General features: G+C 36.2%; 1 long non-coding RNA gene across 2 annotated transcripts in view; it reads right to left on the bottom strand.

Moving 5' to 3' along the window:
- Positions 1–576: 576 nt before the first annotated feature.
- LOC119619642 (uncharacterized) overlaps positions 577–6,348 on the bottom strand; it is a 30,522-nt gene continuing 24,750 nt past the window's right edge. For both annotated transcript variants that reach the window (XR_005236135.2, XR_012091260.1), the window contains 2 exons: positions 2,577–2,800; positions 577–1,716 (listed from right to left, as the gene is read on the bottom strand). This is a non-coding gene — a long non-coding RNA (uncharacterized lncRNA). The remainder of the gene's footprint in view (positions 1,717–2,576; positions 2,801–6,348) is intronic.

Raw genomic sequence — 6,348 nt, 5'->3', positions numbered from 1 at the left:
ATCTCTTTTTCATCCGTTGAATACTTTTCCCTTTTGGGTAGGTGTAGAAAGAGTTTGGTGTCTTTAAACTCCCTCTTTTATTCAGGTGATTTTGTTGATAACACAACAATACTAACCAAGCAAATGGGTACTGTGGCATAGGAATTAGTTTGCTAGGTAGTTTTCATAGTTGCTCAAATTTCATTTAGCCCCTTTTATAATCCTTTTGTCTACTTTCATTTACAAAGGATCGTTTTAAAAATGAACAAACGTTTCTCACTGTGTTAAAAGTGAAACTTTTTAAGTTTAGAGATTGCTGTGTTTTAACAGCAGCTTTGAAGCTCTGCTAGCAAAATGAACTATCGATATCTGAGCTGGCAGCTGCAAAACTCCGAGTAAATCAGTTACCAATTGGATAGGAAGTTTTTTTAGTTCTATTCCCTCTATTTAAAAAATTTTTTGCTCTGTTGCATGACAGACACCAAACACGTAGTTACTATCAGTGTGACTATACACATACACACACACACACACATACACATATATATATACACACACTTTAAGTCTCGTTAAAATAAAAACTTTAGGCAAATTAAATTGATTAATTAATTAACAGAGTTTAATTGACCAAAGGATGATTTAGGAGTCAGACAGCCCTCAGAACCACGATAGGTACAGAGCGACTCTGGCACTGCCATGTGGTCAGAGAGGATTTCTAAACAAAAAAAGGAAAGTGAACAGAAAACAGAAGTGAGGTACAGAAATAGCCAGGTTAGTTACAGCTCAGTGTTTGCCTTATTTGAACATGGTGTGAAAAGTTGACTGCCTGTGATTGACTGAAACTCGGCTGCTATAATTGACTAAGATTCGGCTGTCTGTTACAAGAGTAGGTTATAGTCTGTTTACACATCCAGTTAGATTACAGTTCACTATGTATGAAGAAATTTTTAGACCAAATTTAAATATGTAAGGAGGTAGCTTTATGTCAAACTTAATTTAACAAATCGTCTTTTTAGGCTGTTTATGTCACTCTGTTGCTATCATAAATGTTCTTATTTGGACCCAAATCCCACTGGGAAATAGCAGAATGGTGGATTTTGTAAGGTGGGAACAAGGACTTCAGGTTACTTTTTTGTAAGGGTTACACCAGAAAGGGCTCTCTCTCTCTCTCTCTTTCTTTTTGATAAGGAGTTTCACTCTGTCACCCAGGCTGGAGTGCAGTGATACAATCTCGACTCGCTGCAACCTCCACCTCCTGGGTTCAAGAGATTCTCCCATCTCAGCTTCCCGAGCAGCTGGGATTAACCACGCCCAGCTAATTTTTGTACTTTTTGTAGAGATGGGGTTTTGCCCTGTTGCTTATGCTGGTTTGGAACTCCTGGGCTCAAGCAAAAAGTGCTGGGATTACAGGCGTGAGCTGCCACACCAGGCCAGAAGGGGCTTTCTCATGCTGGAGTCTCCTGTTTTCAGGAGAGAAAGAGAGAAAAAAAACAAAACAAAACAAAAAACACAAAAAAACAACCATAGTCTGTTTTGGGATCTATCTGCTTCCATACAGTTTCAGTTTGGTTATGTCACACTTAGCATGAGTGACTCCATGGACCAAAGATTCTATTGCTGCAGTGTAGGTGGCAGGGCAGTCTTTTTCTGATGTTTTTAGAAGTCTCAGTCTCCAGGTTCTAGACCATAAAGGGTTTCATTGTCTTCAGTTAGTCCATCATGAAAAGCTTCCTTTATCTGGAAAAAAAAATGCACTTTGGCATAATGCATTAAAGATTTGCAGCATATAGTCATTTCAGAGTTTAGAAGCAGAGGATACATGAGGCCCTATTATTAGGGGCACAAACCTTCCAGTGACTATTTCATAAGGGGTCAACTTATATTTTCCAATGAAAGTGGATCTAATTGTAATCAATCTGCAATACCATTGACCAAGGCAATCCAGTCGATTCAGTTAGCTTTGTCTAATGCTGTTTTATCTATAAACTTTATTTAACTGTTTTACAACTTGTCCAGTGAAACAAATACCTCTATCATTGAAGATTTCTCCAGAATGCCCCATGAGGAAACACATTTCCTAATAACCTCTTAGCCACAGTTATACCATCAGCCTTCTTGCATGAAAAAGCTTCTAAACATCTAGAAAACATGCACTGAAAATGGCAGAGAAATAAAATCCCTCTATAAATGTCCAAATGGCACATCAGGTAGCAAAAACCTGAAGTTTCTATTGTCTTCCATATATATAAATTGCAGAGCTTTTAATAGTGGAGGCTTTAAGGACGCAGGAGGGACCATGTGGTTATCCAGGTTCTCCATGAGTCCACATTTAACAACTAATTTATATCCTCTTAAACACCAGTTTTGTTTCTCCAATACAGATGCATAGCACTGTTTATTAGATGAGTTATCAGAGGCAATTTGGCTTGGACCATGGAGTTTACTGAAACTGCAGATCTTAACAATTTCATTACCAGCTTATATAGCATGAAAATCTGGCAAAGTATTTCCTTGGTATTCAATTAATTCTTGTCTTGCTTGGATTAGCAGTTTTATAAACCAGTCAGTCTCTTCATTAGAATTCTGGGAATTCTTACCCAGTTTAAATGATATCAGGGTCCTTTCTATCCTTTTCATGAACCTTTTAGGAGACACAATACTTTAGCAATTTATTTGCTTCTGAAGAGCTTTCAGAAAATGCATCAGGGCCGGGCACGGTGGCTCACACCTCTAATCCCAGGACTTTGGGAGGCTGAGGTGGGTGGATCTCTTGAACCCAGGAGTTCAAGAGCAGCCTGGGTAACCTAGTGAGATCTCGTCTCTGGAAAAAAAAAAAAAAAAAAAAAGGAAGAAAGAAGAAAGAAAACGCATCAGAATTAAGCAGTTAACTGTGGAAACAACTTAAAATAGTCATGGTTAAAGACAAAATTGACAAATAAATTTGGTTATTTCTGTTGCATAATAACCATAATTATAACCAATAACATAACAAGGCATATCAGAATTTTAGGAATCTCTTATAATTTTGAAACATATATTAAAAACATATCCATAAAAATATAACTTGAAGAAGGTTAAACATAGTTTCTTGTTTGACAATGTCTCTCATGTAATTTAACATATCAGATAAGCCTATTCATTATCCCCATTTTGGATGCTGCAGGGACACATTGTAACATCCCAAAGTTAGTGTGAAGCCAAAGTGACTTAATTTTGAATCTGAAATTTGAATTTGGAAAGCCTGTCAAATACACCAAAAATTTAAAACACTTAATCAAAGTAGTATCACATGTCACCGTAAAATAATAGTCATTCATTTAGTCAAAGTGATAATTAAAAGATTCTGAAAGCAAAAACCTTTACTCTTTGATAGTGAAGAGGCTCAGTTTTCCAAATAATGCAAAGGCCTAATAAAGACAGCCTAAGACAGAATCTTTCTCTCTTCTCTTCCCCTTTTCTTTTTTGCAGTTTCCTCAAAAGGTGAACAAAAATATTTTACTGACTCTGATTCATACTACATAAAATTCTTCTTTAAGAGAAACCAAATTTTACTATTGTATTAGTGTATTATCAACACGAAAGTTCATTTGACTAAAACCTTACAAACAAATTCATCCAATCTCGGGCAGCTTTTGAACACACAAGGTAAGATTTTCATAAAACTTTTTTAGCCTCTCACAAAATTTTTCTATTTTTCTTTCCCCAAATTTTTATACCCATGTAATTTTATCTATATATTTTATTCTTTCAATTTGAAATAAACTTGAAATAGCTTCTAAACTAGACAAAATTATTTTTTTCAACATACACACATCTTCATGCCTTTACAACTTTCCTCACCAAAAATATATCTTCCATTTTTAAAAAAATACATTCTGTATATAAAATTGTTTCTTTTATATCTGGTAGTTTTATTTACATATATTAACCTTAATTTTAACTCTTAATAACCCTAATTTCTAGCAAAAACCTAGGCAGTAATTTTAAACTGTTTTATATCAGTATTTGTAGATGAAAATCATTTCCTAATGTTTTAAGAAAGATGTTTCTTCAGTTTTTCTTGTTTATTAACAGATCTAATTATATTTAGCTTCTCTATACTATGTAAAAGTAAGATGTCAAGATATATAAACTTAAACTTAGGTTAAATAATTAATGTTTCAATATTTTAACTTACTTAGAAATAACTCAAACATGTTATGACTATCTATTGGTTAATTTAACAGATTAAAGATTTTAAATTACTGAAAAGAATTTTCAAACTATGACATAGGTACCCTCCCTAATATCTTCCCTAATCATCCTGGGCCCTAAATACCTGTATGGCACCCAAGGCAGTTCTGTAGTGAAGGGCTCATCTGGGTCTTGAATTTACATACCAGGTATAGAGGTCAGGACAGAGGACAACTGTGAAGATGATACCTGGAGGATCAAACCTGGCATGGCCAGCTGACAACACTGGTTCAGGGAGAATGTGCCAATGAAGGTTGGCTTTGCTTTGCAGAGAGTGGTCCAGGCACTGAGGACATATTCCCAGGCCTCACCATGGTCACCTTGTTACCAGCAGTGAATCCATGTGGGTCTGCATCAGCCTCAATTCTTGCCTCCTCAGAAGAAAGAATTTGACTCAAGGGCATAAGGCAGAAGGAGAGAGAGGCAAGTTTTAAAGCAGGAGTGAAGTTTGTTAAAAAACTTTACAGCAGGAACAAAAGGAAATAAAATACATTTGGAAATACTTGACCCTCTATATTCGGAAAAGGGCCAAGGAGATGACTTGAGAGATCAGGTGCATGATTCGACCTTTGACTTGGGGTTTTATATGTTGGCATACTTCTGGGGTCTTGCATCCCTTCTTCTGTTATTCTTCCTTTGGGTTGGCTGTCTGCATGAGCAGTGGCCTGCTAGCACTCAGGAGAGGAGCATGTGCAGTGTGTTTACTGGAGATGTATGCATGCTCACCTGAGGCACTCTTCCCTTATCAAACGTCCCTAGAAAGTCATACACCAGTTAAATTCTGCCATTTTGCCTCTTAATGCACACCCAACTCCTGAGATCTTATCGGGAAGCTGCTGATCACCAGTTTCAGGTTTTTCTATCTATGAACTGCCTTTCCTTGGCACTGGCTGCAACCAATTAGTGTTTTAGAGAGACAGTTAACAACCACCTGACCATCATTGATAATCACCTGACATTCCAGGTTGGGGGAGGGAGGGCTCTCCTGCTCTGCTCATATCTTACTAGCTACCTATTGTAACAACCTGTCCAGATCCCAGAATCCAGAGGCTCAAAATAAAAAAACAAGCTCACAGTAAGACATGTACAAGGCTTCAATGTAGCCCAGCATCTGTGCCTTACAGCTTTAGCTAACAGACAAATTAGGCAAATGTCAAAGATATCATTTCACAACGTTAAAACATGTCATGGAGACAACATAAATCTGTCTGACCAGTAGATCCAGGCAAAAATGTCTGAATTATATTTAACTGACAATTCTGAAGCCAATTCTATTTTATTTTACCAATACTTTTAATATTAGTTTTCTAAATCAAATATTATTACATACACATAACACATATAGACATACAGACACACATGACAGAAGCAAATTTTATAGCTTTCATAAAGATTCTCATTTGCCAGCTCTCAAACAGTTTTTCTGTTTTCCCTGTTGTGACAATCAATCTTCCAATTATTTGTTCCATCGTTCTAAGCAATTGTTAGCTAGGCAACCCTAGATTTGCATTTCTAATGGGATGACTCTTAAGTAAAATAAGGTAGGAAATTTCTATCTCAAAAATCAGAGAACTGAGACTTCTGACCTAAATATTGTACCATAATTTGCCCAAACCAAGGAATCAGGATGTAGGTAAAGGCCTAGTTAAGACAAGATGGGAAGAAAAACACCTTAAACAAAGGTAAGATTTGTTCTATAAATTTAAACCAATGATAGGAGTTTCTAGTGACTCAGTCCTCCCTCTTTTCCAAGTGCACAGAGGCAGACACCCTTACAAATGAAGATTTCCTTTATAGATGTAAATTTTATTTACAAAAGCATTTCAAAGCAGCCAGCTAAATGTCAGAAAGGTGTATTTTTGAGAATGATTTAGTTCAATAGGCAGGTTTTTTTTTTTTTTTTTTTTTTTAACTTAGCTACTGTTTCTTCGCAAAAATTACCAAGTTCAGGGTGGAGTACATTGAGAAATAGGGCAAAGAAAGCATTCTGTATGTCTGGACTCAGCACGAATAGCTCTGAAAAAGAAGCAAACCTACTTTACCTGAGGCCCTATATTTTATAAACCCTTTATCCAGGATAGCTTTCTTTTTACTTTTGGGGGTGGAATAGTTATTAAGCCAAAATGGTAGCAGATT

This window comes from Chlorocebus sabaeus, chromosome 25 (genome assembly GCF_047675955.1).
Source record: "Chlorocebus sabaeus isolate Y175 chromosome 25, mChlSab1.0.hap1, whole genome shotgun sequence".
Taxonomy (NCBI): Eukaryota; Metazoa; Chordata; class Mammalia; order Primates; family Cercopithecidae; genus Chlorocebus; species Chlorocebus sabaeus.
This window is presented reverse-complemented; position numbering and strand designations above follow the sequence as displayed.